Genomic DNA, 16,227 nt, shown 5'->3' with positions numbered 1-16,227 from the left:
ATAGTTCAAGTAACAGACACATCTCAACAACAATTCAAGGCACACTTAACCAGCAGGGCTACAACAGAATTCTGCAGCATATGCCATCCCATCTGGTTTGCGCTTAGTGGGACATTTGTTTTTCAACAGGACAAGGACCCAACACACCTCTAGGCTGTGTAAGGGCTATTTGACCAAGAAGGAGAGTGATGGAGTGCTGCATCAGATGGCCTAGCCTCCACAATCACCCGACCTCAACCCAATTGAGATGGTTTGGGATGAGTTGGACCACAGAGTGAAGGAAAAGCAGCCAACAGGTACTTAGCATATGTGGGAACTCCTTCAAGACTGTTGGAAAAGCATTCCTGGTGAAGCTGGTTGATAGAATGCCAAGCGTGTGTCATCAAGGTACTTTTGAACACTTTTTTGGTTACTACATGATTCCATATGTGCTATTTCATAGTTTTGATGTCTTCACTATTATTTTACAATGTAGAAAATATTAAAAATAAATAAAAACCCTTGAATGAGTAGGTGTGTCCAAACTTTTTATTGGTACTGTAGAACAAAAAAAATAAAAATAAAAATATAAAGCTGCATACAAATATGTTCTCTTTTTTGTTTTTTTGAGTAAGGCAGCTACAAAATGCAGGTGTTTCAGCCTAGATCCATGCTTTCTGTGGTGACGGGGCATCCAGCGGAAAATACAGAGCGTAGGGGTTGGTAATGTGGTCTAGTTGCACTGTAATTGGCTCAGTGTTCTGTCGCTCATGGGGACATTATGTCACCACAAAATCTACAGGGAGAGCTAAAAAAAGTCTAGCCCCTTGGGTGCTGCCATAGAGAAGTGCACATCCAAGTAGGCCACAGATAAAATCACATCAAATTACATTATATCTACCATAGCTTTGATTGGACTGGTCATGTCATGTTAACCATAGAAAGAGGTCTGGAGATATGGCTGAATATAAACAGTGTAGTTATTCCCTTTGCAAGGCAATCAGACAAGCGAAATGCCGGTACATGGACAAGGTGGAGTCGCAATTCAACGGCTCAGACACGAGACGTATGTGGCAGGGTCTACAGGAAATCACGGACTACAAAAACAGCCACGTCACGGATACCGACGACATGCTTCCAGACAAACTTAAGCACCTTCTTTGCCCGCTTTGAGGATAGCACAGTGCCACAGTCGCGGCTCGCTAACAAAGACTGCACCCCCCCCTCCTTCTCAGTGGCTGATGTGAGTAAAATATTTAAACATGTTAACCCTCGCAAAACTGCTGGCTCAATGGGCATCCCTAGCCGCATCCTCAGAGTATGCACAGACCAGCTGGCTGGTGTGTTTACAGACATATTCAATCTCTCCCTATCCCAGTCTGTTGTCCCCACATGCTTCATGATGGCTACCATTGTTCCTTTATCCAATAAGGCAAAGATAACTGAACTAAATGACTACTGCCCCATAGCACTCACTTCTGTCATCATGAAGTGCTTTGAGAGACGAGTAAAGGATCATATCACCTCTACCTTAACGGCCACCCTAGACCCACTTCAGTTTGCATACCACCCCAACAGGTCCACAGATGACGCCATCACACGGCACACTGCCCTATCCCATCTGGACAAAAATAATACCTATGTAAGAATGCTGTTCATTGACTACAGCTCAGCATTTAACGCCATAGTACCCTCCAAGCTCATCATCAAGCTGGAGGCCCTGGGTCTCAACCCCTCCCTGTACAATTGGATCCTGGACTTCCTGACGGGCCGCCTCCAGGTGGTGAATGTAGGAAACAACATCTCCACTTCACTGACCCTCAACACTGGGGCCCCACAAAGGTGTGTGCTCAGCCCTCTCCTGTACTCCCTGTTCACCCACGACTGCATGGCCATGCACGCCTCCAACTCAGTCATCAAGTTTGCAGACAATCACCAACAACGATGAGACAGCCTACAGGGAGGAGGTGAGGGCACTCGGAGTGTGGTGTCAGGAAAACAACCTCTCACTCACCGTCAACAAAACAAAGAAGATGATCGTGGACTTCAGGAAACAGCAGAGGAGCACCCCCCTATCCACATCGAATGATCAGCAGTGGAGAAGGTGGAAAGTTTTAAGTTCCTGGGCATACACATCACAGACAAACTGAAATGGTCCACCCACACAGACAGTGTGGTGAAGAAGGCACAACAGCGCCTCTTCATCTTCAGGAGGCTGAAGAAATTTGGCTTGTCACCCAAAACCCTGACAAACTTTAACAGATGCACAATCGAGAGCATCCTGTCGGGCTGTATCACAGCCTGGTAAGGCAACTGCAACACCCTCAACCGCAAGGCTCTCCAGAGCGTGGTGCGGTCTCTACAACGCATCACCGGGGGCAAACTACCTGCCATCCATGACACCTACAGCGCCCAATGTCACAGGAAGGCCAAAAAGATCATCAAGGACAACAACCAGCCGAGCCACTGCCTGTTCACACCGTTATCATCCAGAAGGCGAGGTCAGTACAGGTGCATCAAAGCTGGGACCGAGAGATTGAGGTCATCAAGGTCATCAGACTGCTAAACAGCAATCACTAACTCAGAGAGGCTGCTGCCCACATTGAGACCCAATCACTGGACACTTTAATAAATGGATCACTAGTCACTTTAAACAATGCCACTTTAAATAATGCCACTTTAATAATGTTTACATATCTTACATTACTCATATCACATGTATATACTGTATTTTATGCCATCTACTGCACCTTGCCTATGCTGCTCGGCCATCACTCATCCATATATTTATATGTACATACTCTCATTCACCCCTTTAGATTTGTATTAGGTAGTTTTCGGGGAATTGTTGGATTACTTGTTAGATATTGCTACACTGTTGCAACTAGAAGCACAAGCATATTGCTACACTCGCATTAACATCTGCTAACCATGTGTATGTGACCAATAAAATGTTATTTGATTTTGATCATACTTTAAAAATCTTAGCTAGCAAGCTAGCAGTCATCATCATGAATCAAGTCGACAATCTAGTGGCAAATCTTTTTCAATCCTTGTCATATGAAGAGAAATTATAGATAAAAACGTATTGGTGATCATCGGCCATTGGACATAAACATTAACAACGAGTTGGAAATGGCAAATTCAAAAATTAGGGGTTTGCAAGGAATCAGTGGCTACCTGCAAGCATTTCAAAGCAATCACACACCTGCTATTCAGTGGAGTGGATGTGTGGACTAAGTCTGGGTTTTAGGTTCTCTTTTCCATGCTTAAAAGGATAAATATTCAATATTAATGCTGTCAATTCAGCAAGACTTCTGCCGCATTCAAAACAACTGGAAACTCGGAACTGGAAAATCTCAGACTTCAGTGAGTTCAAGACAACTGGGAAATCAGAAAATAATTATCTCTGACTAGGAAAATATGTTTTGAACAGTCATCCAACTTGGATTTCCAAGTTGGGAACTCCCTCCTCTTTCTAGAGAGCCGACCTGAAGGTGATTCAAACCTGATTTTTTTCCAGAGTTCCCATTTGTCTTGAAAGCACCATAAATCCAGAGAATGCCAGAGAATGCCGCCGCTCCTCCATCTTGTTCAAGTGAGCACAGCACAACAACGTGAGTCCAAACATGTATAGTATGCTGCTGTATAAATTATGTAATATGCCAGGGAGATATGTATACCGTAGCTAAGAAAGTACTGCTAAGTGTACAGTGTATTCGTTAATTATTCAAACCCCTTCCCCTTTTCCACATTTTGCTACGTTACAGCCTTATTCTAAAATGGATGAAATAAAACATCTTCTTCATCAAACTACACACAGTACCCCACAAGGACGAAGCGGAAACAGGTTTTTAGAAATTTTTGCACATTCATTAAAAATGAAAAACAGAAATACCTTATTTACATAAGTATTCAGACCCTTTGTCATGAGACTCGAAATTGAGTTCAAGTGCATCCTGTTTCCTATGATCATCCTTGAGATGTTTCTACAACTTGATTGGAGTCCACCTGTGGTAAATTCAATTGATTGGACATGATTTGGAAAGGCACACACCAGTCTATATAAGGTCCCACACAAAAAAAAGCCATGAGGTTAAAGGAATTGTCCATAAAGCTTTGAGACAGGATTGTGTCGAGGCACAGATCTGGGAAAGGGTACCAAAAAATGTTTGCAGAATTGAAGGTCCCCAAGAACACAGTTGCCTCCATCATTATTAAATTGAAGAAGTTTGGAACCACTAAGACTCTTCTTAGAGCTGGCTGCCTGGCCAAACTGAGCAATTGAGACAGAAGGGCCTTGGTCAGAGAGGTGACCAAGAACCCACTGGCCACTCTGACAGAGCTCTAAAATTCCCCTGATGAGATGGGAGAACCTTCCAGAAGGACAACCATCTCTACAGAACTCCAACAATCAGGCCTTTATGGTAGAGTGGCCAGACGAAAGCCACTTCTCAGTAAAAAGCACATGACAGCCCGCTTGGAGGCACCTAAAGGCTCTCATACCATGAGAAATAAGATTCTTTGCTCTGATGAAACCAAGATTCAACTATTTGGCCTGAATGCCAAGCGCCACGTCTGGAGGAAACCTGGTACCATCCCTACAGTGAAGCATGGTGGTGGCAGCATCATGCTGTGGGGATGTTTTTCAGCGGCAGGGACTGGGAGCCTAGGATTGAGGGAAAGATGAACAGAGCAAAGTACAGAGAGATCCTTAATGAAAACCTGCTCCATGCGCTCAGGACCTCAGACTGGGGCGAAGGTTCACCTTCTAACAGGACAACGACCCTAAGCACACAGCCAAGACAACGCAGGAGTGGCTTCGGAAAAGTCTCTGAATGTCCTTGAGTGACCCAGCCACAGCCCGGACTTGAACCCGATCTAACATCTCTGGAGAGACCTGAAAATAACTGTGCAGCGATGCTCCCCATCCAACCTGACAGAGTTTGAGAGGATCTGCAGAGATTAATGGGAGAAACTCTCCAAATACAAGTGTTCCAAGCTTGTAGCGTCAAACCCAAGAAAACTTGATGCTGTAATCGCTGCCAAAGGTGCTTCAACAAAGTACTGAGTAAAGGGTCTGAATACTTATGTAAATGTGATATTTAATTTGATAAATTAGCAAACATTTCTAAAAACCTGTTTTTTCTTTGTTATTTTTAGCAGGGTATTGATGAAGGGGGAAAACAATTGAATTAATTTTAGAATAAGACTGTAACCTAACCCAATGTGGGAAAAGTCAAGGGGTCTGAATACTTTCCGAAGGCACTGTATATGACTTTAGCAAGACTGCCCTACAAAGGCAAAATGCAGTAACTACGAATTTGGTAAAACGTCTTTGATCTGTTGTGATGGTTTCCTGACACAAGAACAAGCCTGTTTGGATCATCAGAAATTGCTGTCCGTCCTTGACAGAAAAATAACTTGAAGGCAGATTTTTTTGTAAAAAAAAAAGGAATAATTCCTGCATTTTGCCTTTGTAGGGCAGAAGTGGGGGCCTAATAATATCTTACTATCAATATCAACTATACAATAAAATATAGGCCTACAACATTTTACAATCATGAAGAAAGGCATTCTAAGTAGACCTCCCCTCAAGTACGGTCATAGAAAACAAAGAAAATAAACTACTGCATTAAGTAAAATGGACCTCCTAAATCTTTCTGTTGAGCACTTTGGCATTACAAGCCAGAAGCTAAAAATACTCCTATGGTCATTGGAAGTACTTTACAGATATCCTGTTTCTGTCTGGTTCTCTGCTCTGTCATGATCTCCAGAGAGTCTGGAGTCAGGCCAATAACTAACTCCAATAACTGAATCAGCCTTCTTAATGAATTTATTGATCTTGTTCCTGATGTGGACAATTTAATGTCCAACATGACCCTCTACTTACTACCTCATTCTGGAATTACAATTCACATAATATGACATGATGGTATGAGCATGATTTGTATTCATATTGACAGATCATAAAGATGTACTTTATTTTATTTTATTTTTTATTTAACCTTTATTTAACCAGGTAGGCTAGTTGAGAACAAGTTCTCATTTGCAACTGCGACCTGGCCAAGATAAAGCATAGCAATTTGACACATACAACAACACAGAGTTACACATGGAATAAACTAAACATAGTCAATAATACAGTAGAACAAAATTTAAAAAAGTCTATATACAGTGAGTGCAAATGAGGTAAGATAAGGGAGTTAAGGCAATAAATAGGTCATTGTGGCGAAGTAATTACAATATAGCAATTAAACACTGAAATGGTAGATGTGCAGAAGATGAATGTGCAAGTAGAGATACTGGGGTGCAAAGGAGCAAGATAAATAAATACATACTGTATGGGGATGAGGTAGGCAGATAGATGGGCTGTTTACAGATGGGCTATGTTCAGGTGCAGTGATCTGTGAGCAGCTCTGACAGCTGGTGCTTAAAGCTAGTGAGGGAGATATGAGTCTCCAGCTTCAGAGATTTTTGCAGTTCGTTCCAGTCATTGGCAGCAGAGAACTGGAAGGAAAGATGACCAAAGGAGGAATTGGCTTTGGGGGTGACCAGTGAGATATACCTGCTGGAGCGCGTGCTACAAGTGGGTGCTGCTATGGTGTCCAGTGAGCTGAGATAAGGCGGGGCTTTACCTAGCAGAGACTTGTAGATAACTTGTAGCCAGTGGGTTTGGCGACGCGTATGAAGCAAGGGCCAACCAACGACAGCGTACAGGTCGCAATGGTGGGTATTGTATGGGGCTTTGGTGACAAAACAGATGGCACTGTGATAGACTGCATCCAGTTTGTTGAGTAGAGTGTTGGAGGCTATTTTATAGATGACATCACCGAAGTCGAGGATCGGTAGGATGGTCAGTTTTACGCAGGTATGTTTGGCAGCATGAGTGAAGGATGCTTTGTTGCGATGTAGGAAGCCAATTCTAGATTTAATTTTGGATTAGAGATGCTTAATGTGAGTCTGGAAGGAGAGTTTACAGTCTAACCAGACACCTAGGTATTTGTAGTTGTCCACGTATTCTAAGTCAGAGCCGTCCAGGGTAATGATGCTGGACAGGTGAGCAGGTGCGGGCAGTGATCGGTTGAATAGCATGCATTTAGTTTTCCCTGCATTTAAGAGCAGTTGGAGGCCACGGAAGGAGCGTTGTATGGCATTGAAGCTCGTCTGGAGGTTAGTTAACACAGTGTCCAAAGAGGGGCAAAAACTATACAGAATGGTGTCGTCTGCGTAGAGGTGGATCGGAGACTCACCAGCAGCAAGAGCAACATCATTGATGTATACAGAGAAGATAGTCGGCCCGAGGATTGAACCCTGTGGCACCCCCATAGAGACAGCCAGAGGTCCGGACAACAGGCCCTCCGATTTGACACACAGGACTCTATCAGAGAAGTAGTTGGTAAACCAGGCGGGGCAATCATTTGAGAAACCAAGGCTGTCGAGTCTGCCAATAAGAATGTTGTGATTGACAGAGTCGAAAGCCTTGGCCAGGTCGATGAATACGGCTGCACAGTAATGTCTCTTATCGATGGCGGTTATGATGTCGTTTAGGACCTTGAGCGTGGCTGAGGTGCACCCATGACCAGCTCTGAAACCAGATTGCATAGCGGAGAAGGTACGGTGGGATTTGAAATGGTGGGTAATCTGTTTGTTAACTTGGCTTTTGAAGACCTTAGAAAGACAGGGTAGGATGAATATAGGTATATAATAGTTTGGGTCTAGAGTGTCACCCCCTTTGAAGAGGGGGATGACCGTGGCAGCTTTCCAATCTTTGTGGACCACAGACGATACGAAAGAGGTTGAACAGGCTAGTACTAGGGGATGCAACAATTTCGGTGGATAATTTTAGAAAGGGAGGGTCCAGATTGTCTAGCCCGGCTGATTTGTAGGGATCCAGATTTTGCAGCTCTTTCAGAACATCAGCTGTCTGGATTTGGGTGAAGGAGAAGCGGGGGGGGGGGGGTTGCGCAAGTTTCTACAGGGGGTGTTGAGATGTGAGATGTTGGCCAGGGTAGGGGTAGCCATGGCCAGCCGTAGATAAATGCTTATTGAAATGATCAATTATTGTAGATTTATCGGTGGTTATAGTGTTTCCTATCCTCAGTGCAGTGGGCAGCTGGGATGAGGTGCTCTTATTCTCCATGGACTTTACAGTGTCCCAAAACTTTTTGGAATTAGTGCTGCAGGAAGCAAATTTCTGTTTGAAAAAGCTAGCCTTAGCTTTCCTAACTGACTGAGTATGTTGGTTCCTGACTTCTCTGAAAAGTTGACTATCGCAGGGGATATTTGATGCTAATGCAGAACACCACAGGATGTTTTTGTGCCTGGTCAAGGGCAATCAAGTCTGGGGTGAACCAAGGGCTATATCTGTTCTTAGTTCAATTTTTTTTTTAATGGGGCATGCTTATTTAAAATGGTGAGGAAAGCAGTTTTAAAGAGCAACCAGGCATCCTCTACTGATGGGATGAAGTCAATATCCTTCCAGGATACTCGGGCCAGGTCGATTAGAAAGGCGTGCTCGCTGAAGTGTTTGAGGGAGCGTTTGTCAGTGATGAGGGGTGGTCGTTTGACCGTGGACCCATTACGCACGCAGGCATTGAGGCAGTGATCGCTGAGATCCTGGTTGAAGACAGCAGAGGTGTATTTGGAGGGAAAGTTGGTCAGGATGATATCTAAGAGGGTGCCCATGGTTACGGATTTAGGGTTGTACCTGGTAGGTTCCTTGATAATTTGTTTGAGATTGAGGGCATCTAGCTTAGATTGTAGGACAGCCAGGGTGTTAAGCATGTCCCAGTTTAGGTAACCAAACAGTGTGAGCTCTGACGATAGATGGGGGCGATCAATTCACATATGGTGTCCAGGGCACAGCTGGGGGCTGAAGGGGGTCTATAACAACTGGCAATGGTGAGAGACTTGTTTCTGGAAAGGTGGATTTTTAAAAGTTGAGGCTCTAATTGTTTGGGCACAGACCTGGATAGTTTGACAGAACTTTGCAGGCTATCTCTGCAGTAGATTGCAACTCCGCCCCTTTGGCAGTTCTATCTTGTTGGAAAATGCTATAGTTAGGGATGGAAATTTCAGGATATTTGGTGGCCTTCCTGAGACAGGATTCAGACATGGCTAATGGTCCAGGCCAATTGGCAAAAGAGGTATTGAAACCCAGGAATTGTCTGATGGATCTCTTCGGCTAGCTGGGAGATGGGTCTAGCTCGAGGCTAGCTCCAGCTAACTGCTTGCTTCGGGACAGAGACTTTAGCCAGGAATAGCCACTCGGATAGCAGCAAGCTAGCTGATCCGGAGTAAAGGTTCAAAGCTTGCAGTAGTAATCCGGAGATTTGGTGGAGAAAAAGGAGTCCAATATGCTCTGGGTTGATTTTGCGTTGTGCAGACTGGCAGGAATTGACCGGGCTGAGGCTGGCTGATAACAGTGATGACCGCTAGCAGTGGCTAACTGACGACTAGCTAGTAGCAAGTTAGCTGGCTAGCTTCTGATGGGGGTTCCGGTTCTAAAGTATAAAAAAATAGCAGATCCATACCACATTGGGTGAGGCGGGTTGCAGGAGAGTATGTTCAGTCCGTTGATGGAAATTGATATTAAAAATCAAAAAAATATTTACGAAATACATACAAAGAAAATGATATATACACGGGACGGGACGGGACAAGACAAACAAAACAGACGCCCGACTGCTACGCCATCTTGGAAATACCTATAAATAATGAAAAGTAATAACATTGGCCAGTATTGCCTAATATCATTTTTCGGGCTTACCCAGAATTGCCGATGAGTATTATTTTCAAATGAGGCTTAGGTTTGTCCAATTACGTCATGAGTTAGAAACATCTGCTCTTTCCATGACATAGACTGACCAGGTGAATCTAGGTGAACGCTATGATCCCTTATTGATGTCACCATTTCAATTAGTGTAGATGAAGGGGAGGAGACAGGTTAAAGAAGGATTTTTAAGCCTTGAGACAATTCGTACATGGATTGTGTATGTGTGCCATTCAGAGGGTGAATGGGCAAGACAAAAGATTTAAGTGCCTTTGAACGGGGTATGTCAGTAGGTGCCAGATGCACTGGTTTGAGTGTGTCAAGAACTGCAACGCTGCTGGGTTTTTCAAGCTCAACAGTTTCCAGTGTGTATCAAGAATAGTCCAGCACCCAAAGGACATCCAGCCAACTTAACACAACCGTGGGAAGCATTGGAGTCACCATGGGCCAGGATCCCTGTGGAATGCTTTCGAAACTTTGTAGATTCCATGCCCGGGTGAATTGAGGCTGTTCTGAGGGCAAAAAAGGGGTGCAACTCAATATTAGGAAGGTGTTCCTAATGTTTTGTACACTCAGTGTATTTTAACAGCATGAATGTACATGTATTTATGTACAGTTGAAGTCGGAAGTTTACATACACCTTAGCCAAAGACATCTAAACTCAGTTTTCACAATTCCTGACATTTAATCCTAGTAAAAATTCCCTGTCTTAGGTCAGTTAGGATCACCTCTTTATTTTAAGAATGTGAAATGTCAGAATAATAGTAGAGAGAAGGATTTATTTCAGATTTTATTTCTTTCATCACATTCCCAGTGGGTCAGAAGTTTACATACACCCAATTAGTATTTGGTAGCATTGCCTTTAAATAGTTTAACATGGGTCAAAAGTTTCGGGCAGCCTTCCACAAGCTTCCCACAATAAGTTGGGTGAATTTTCACCCATTCCTCCTGACAGAGCTGGTGTAACTGAGTCAGGTGTGTAGGCCTCCTTGCTCGCACTTGTTTTTTCAGTTCTGCCCACAGATTTTCTATGAGATTGAGTCAGTGAGTGTGTATTTTACAAATATATGTACATACATTTTATTTATTTATATATTTGATAAATACATTTTCCTAATATATTTAAATATATTTATATTTTATTTAAATATATTCCAACATATTATTTTTCCTTGTTCGAAACACAATCCTCCTTTTTTTGTCCAGATAAATGTTCTTAATTTATTCAGCTGGTTATTGATTTGAACAATTTGTGCCAAGTTTGTTGAAAAATAAGCTATAAAACATGTTTAGTACATTCCTGAGATTTCAATATTCCATTCACTGCAGTGCACACAATCTCCTCCCAGCTCAGAAAGCAAGAAGCCTGGCATCTTGGAAAGTCCCTCAACAACTGAGCCAATTATTTGAAAGTGATCTTATTATTCCCATTGAATGAAGACACTCCGTTTAAAATGAATGAACCTCGGCTACTGAAACATTTCCACCACCAGAGGGTGGTCATATGATGTTATAAACTCAGCAAAAAAAGAAACGTCCCTTTTTCAGGACCCTGTCTTTCAAAGACAATTCGTAAAACCCAAATAACTTCACAGATCTTCACTGTAAAGGGTTTAAACACTGTTTCCCATGCTTGTTCAATGAACCAGAAACAATTAATGAACATGCACCTGTGGAACGGTCGTTAAGACACTAACAGCTTACAGATGATAGGTAATTAAGGTCACAGTTATGAAAATTTAGGACACTAAAGAGGCCTTTCTACTGACTCTGAAAAACACAGGGTCCCTGCTCATCTGAGTGAACGTGCCTTAGGCACGCTGCAAGGAGGCATGAGGACTGCAGATGTGGCCAGGGCAATAAATTGCAATGTCCGTACTGTGAGACGCCTAAAACAGCGCTACAGGGAGACAGGATGGACAGCTGATTGTCCTCGCAGTGGCAGACCATGTGTAACAACACCTGCGCAGGATCGGTACATCCGAACATCACACCTGTGAGACAAGTACAGGATGGCAACAACAACTGCCCGAGTTATACCAGGAATGCACAATCCCTCCATCAGTGCTCAGACTGTCCGCAATAGGCAGAGAGAGGCTGGACTGAGGGCTTGTAGGCCTGTTGTAAGGCAGCTCCTCACCAGACATCACTGGCAACAACGTTGCCTATGGGCACAAGCCTACCGTCGCTGAGCCAGACAGGACTGGCAAAAAGTGCTCTTCACTGACGAGTCGCGGTTTTGTCTCACCAGGGGTGATGGTCGGATTCGCGTTTATCGTCGAAGGAATAAGCGTTACACCGAGGCCTGTACTCTGGAGCGGGATTGATTTGGAGGTGGAGGGTCCGTCAAGGGTCGGGGGCGGTGTGTCACAGCTTCATCGGACTGAGCTTGTTGTCATTGCAGGCAATCTCAACACTGTGCGTTACAGGGAAGACATCCTCCTCCCTCATGTGGTACCCTTCCTGCAGGCTCATCCTGACATGACCCTCCAGCATGACAATGCCACCAGCCATACTGCTCGTTCTGCTCGTTCGCGTGATTACCTGCAAGACAGGAATGTCAGTGTTCTGCCATGGCCAGCGAAGAGCCCGGATCTCAATGTCCTTGAGCATGTCTGGGACTTGTTGGATTGGAGGGTGAGGGCTAGGGCCATTCCCCCCAGAAATGTCCTGGAACTTGCAGGTGCCTTGGTGGAAGAGTGAGCTAACATCTCACAAAAATAACAGGCAATCTGGTGCAGTCCATGAGGAGGAGATGCACTGCAGTACTTAATGCAGCTGGTGGCCACACCAGATACTGACTGTTACTTTTGATTTTGACCCCCCTTTGTTCAGGGACATATTATTCCATTTCTGTTAGTCACATGTCTGTGGAACTTGTTCAGTTTATGTCTCAGTTGTTGAATCTTGTTATGTTCATACAAATATTTACACATGTTAAGTTTGCTGAAAATAAACGCAGAGTGAGAGGATGTTTCTTTTTTTGCCGAGTTGATATGGGCCTACTCAAGGATTTCAGGAATCCTGCTAGGGTTCTATCAGCTCTCACTGTTCCAAGGTGTGATGATAGTCACCCTAACCACCATAACCACCATGCCATGATCAATTCAGATCTTATATCATATATTAATACACTCAAGAGTTGATCTTACTTTTGATAAATATGTTCAACATTTGATTTCATTATCATAATGCAAAACAATGAGCAGTCAGAGTATCAAATAGGAAATATCTTACATTTTCCAATAGGAAAGATAGATTTAGACAGTAAAGGTCTTTTATTGTATTTCAAGCACTTGCAACAGTAGAAGGAATCTTTGTCATTCTGATTTTTATATTTAGAATAACATTTACTAGTGGGAGAACTACAAAGAAAGGGCAATAGATGGAAGTGAAAAATGTTAACATATATTTGTTATTTTCCTATTGCTGAATAAAATATATAAAAATCAAATCTCTATGAATATGATCTGTTACTAAGCTGTGCTCTTCTCTTCCAGGACCTCTGTAAGACATGCATATCTGTCTCTCGTGTATCAGATGAAGCAAGTGCTGACATTAGCCTTGCTTAGAGTTCTTTGCACACATATGTTGTGGTGTGTCAGTGTTTTATGACAGTTGGGGTGTGGTACCAGCCTATAATTGGTTACTTACAACAAACATTAAAAAGTTATGGACCATTATTGAGTTAATTAATAAAAATCTAAATTATTTGTGTAATAATCTGTCTTTTTACCGTTATAACTGTGTAGATTCCCCAGGAGATTTCTTTCTGGCACAGAGAGCTAGAGAAAGAGAGAGAGAGACAGGGGGGGGGGGGGTATACTGGTATCTGAGAATGGCTCAGCAGCCTCTGTGTGGTAAAGATAACACTACTGCATACACAGAAGACTGTTTCTTCGGAATTGGAGGTCTGACCCCAATGGCCACTGGACTGCCACCGCTGTCCCCCCTCCCCATCATCATGTCATAACCATATCATAGAACTGCTCAACTGTATATTATAGGTTACACTTTGTCAGTTTATCTTTCTTTCTCTCTCTCTGTGTGTGTGTGTGTGTGTGTGTGTGCGTGCGTGCGTGCGTGCGTGCGTGCGTGTGTGTGCCAGTGCATAGACAGAGATGTATATGTGTGTGTAAATGTGTTTTTTAGCTTATGTACATTTGTGTATTAAGAGTGACATGGCTTTGCAGGTTTTCAGGTTTTATTGGTTGTATGTACAGGAAACACATGGTATACTCCGTCCAACAAAACGCTTATTTGCAGGTTCCTTCTCAACAATTCAACAACAGTAATAAATAATAAAATAAATGAATACGAACGTAAAGTAAATGGCTCAGTAGAATATAATAAACATTTTATGATTAGTATAATACCTACTGTATATTCCTCTGTGTCTGCTGGGTGACAGTGTTCCTCTGTGTCTGCTGGGTGACAGTGTTAGGCCCGTAATTCCCGGCCTCCCCCTTTCATCTTGATAACCTCTTATCAGAGACAAGCAGCTCACTGAGTGCCACCAGCCACATCCCTCGCCACCGCTCTCCGCCACTCTCCTCTCCTCACACAAACCTAGCTGTACACAGCCAGGACCTCATCCTCTCTCTCTCTTCTTCATTGTTTTCTCTTTCTTTGAGTGAGCTATAAGGCTCAAAATTATCTCTCCGATTTAAGATTGAATACTTAATTCATCAACAGATATAGTTCCTCTGAATTGTTCTAATTTGAATATTGTGTATTTGAATGCTCTCTATCACCATGACAGGAACAGGGACTATACAGCAGTTGTTCATGTAAATTCTCTTACATTTCCACTTCAAAAAGACAGTTACAGGCAGTGAGCTACAGTAGGACGTGTTTCTTGTGCAATGAAAGGTTTCACTTCTCTCTAACTCTCTCCTAATTTCCATGAAAACTGTAAATGAACAAAGGAGGAGGAAAGTCGAGGATGCTTTGACTACCAAATGATTGTGACAGAGTGAGGCCTGTCTGAAGCCTGCCTGTGTCCAGACCATATCTCTCTCCATGATTGCAGCACCTCTCCCAATTTGCATTACTGTCCTACACTCTAAGCTGTGCAGAACCACAGAGAAATGTATTCTTTGCATTTTTTATTTGTTTTGTTAAAATGCCCATCTCTCTTTTTTACGATGTTGGTCTTATCAGCGTTGTATGCATAGCCATCAACAGACAAAAATAGTCCCTGCTGAAACTGGCTGCATAACTCAATGAAGATTGTAATTCAGGAGCAGACACTGAGAAGAATTCCAGTGCGCAAAATTCAGTGAAATTCAGAGACAGCGAAATTCTGACGTACAAATTTTATTAGTCCAAGACATTGGTCGAGACATATAGTTGAAGTCGGAAGTTAACATACACTTCGGTTGGAGTCATTAAAACAAATTTTTAAACCACTCCACAAATGTCTGGTTAACGTACTATAGTTTTGGCAAGTCGGTTAGGACATCTACTTTGTGTATGACACAAGTCATTGTTCCAACAATTGTTTACAGACAGATTATTTAACTTATACATTTGTTAATTTGTGTTTTTAATAAGTTTCTAGAAGCGAAGAAGCAAGGTGTTCCATGGTGTTATATCCTGGGTTTAATTGATTGGTTGCTTACTGTGTAATCTGCATTGCCATTGGCTAGTTATGACTGGTTAATCACTTTGTTTTTGTAATGATTTGTATTTGTCGTTTGTATCAAAATTCCAGTGGGTCAGAAGTTTACATACACTAAGTTGACTGTGCCTTTAAACAGCTTGGAATTGACATCATTTGTGTCAATTGGAGGTGTACCTGTGGATGTATTTCAAGGCCTACCTTCAAACTCAGTGCCTCTTTGCTTGACATCATGGGAAAATCAAAATAAATCAGCCAATACCTCAGAAAAAAAACCTTAGACCTCCACAAGTCTGGTTCATCCTTGGAGCAATTTCCAAACACCTGAAGGTACCACGTTCATCTGTACAAGCAATAGTACGCAAGTATAAACACCATGGGACCATGCAGCCGTCATACCACACAGGAAGGAGACGCGTTCTCGCATCTCCTAGAGATGAACGTACTTTGGTGCGAAAAGTGCAAATCAATCCCAGAACAACAGCAAAGGACCATGTGAAGATGCTGGAGGAAACAGGTACAAAAGTATCTATATCCACAGTTAAACGATTCCTATATCGACATAACCTGAAAGGCCACTCAGCCTAGAAGAAGCCACTGCTCCAAAACCGCCATAAAAAAGCCAGACTACGGTTTGCAACTGCACATGGGGACAAAGATTGTACTTTTTGGAGAAATGTCCTCTGGTCTGAGGAAACAAAAATAGAACTGTTTGGCCATAATGACCATCGTTATGTTTGGAGGAAAAAGGGGGAGGCTTGCATGCCGAAGAACACCATCCCAACCGTGAAGCACGGGTGGCAGCATCATGTTGTGGGGGTGTTTTGCTGCAGGAGGGACTGGTGCACTT

This window comes from Oncorhynchus clarkii, chromosome 17 (assembly GCF_045791955.1).
Source record: "Oncorhynchus clarkii lewisi isolate Uvic-CL-2024 chromosome 17, UVic_Ocla_1.0, whole genome shotgun sequence".
Lineage (NCBI taxonomy): Eukaryota > Metazoa > Chordata > Actinopteri > Salmoniformes > Salmonidae > Oncorhynchus > Oncorhynchus clarkii.
This window is presented reverse-complemented; position numbering follows the sequence as displayed.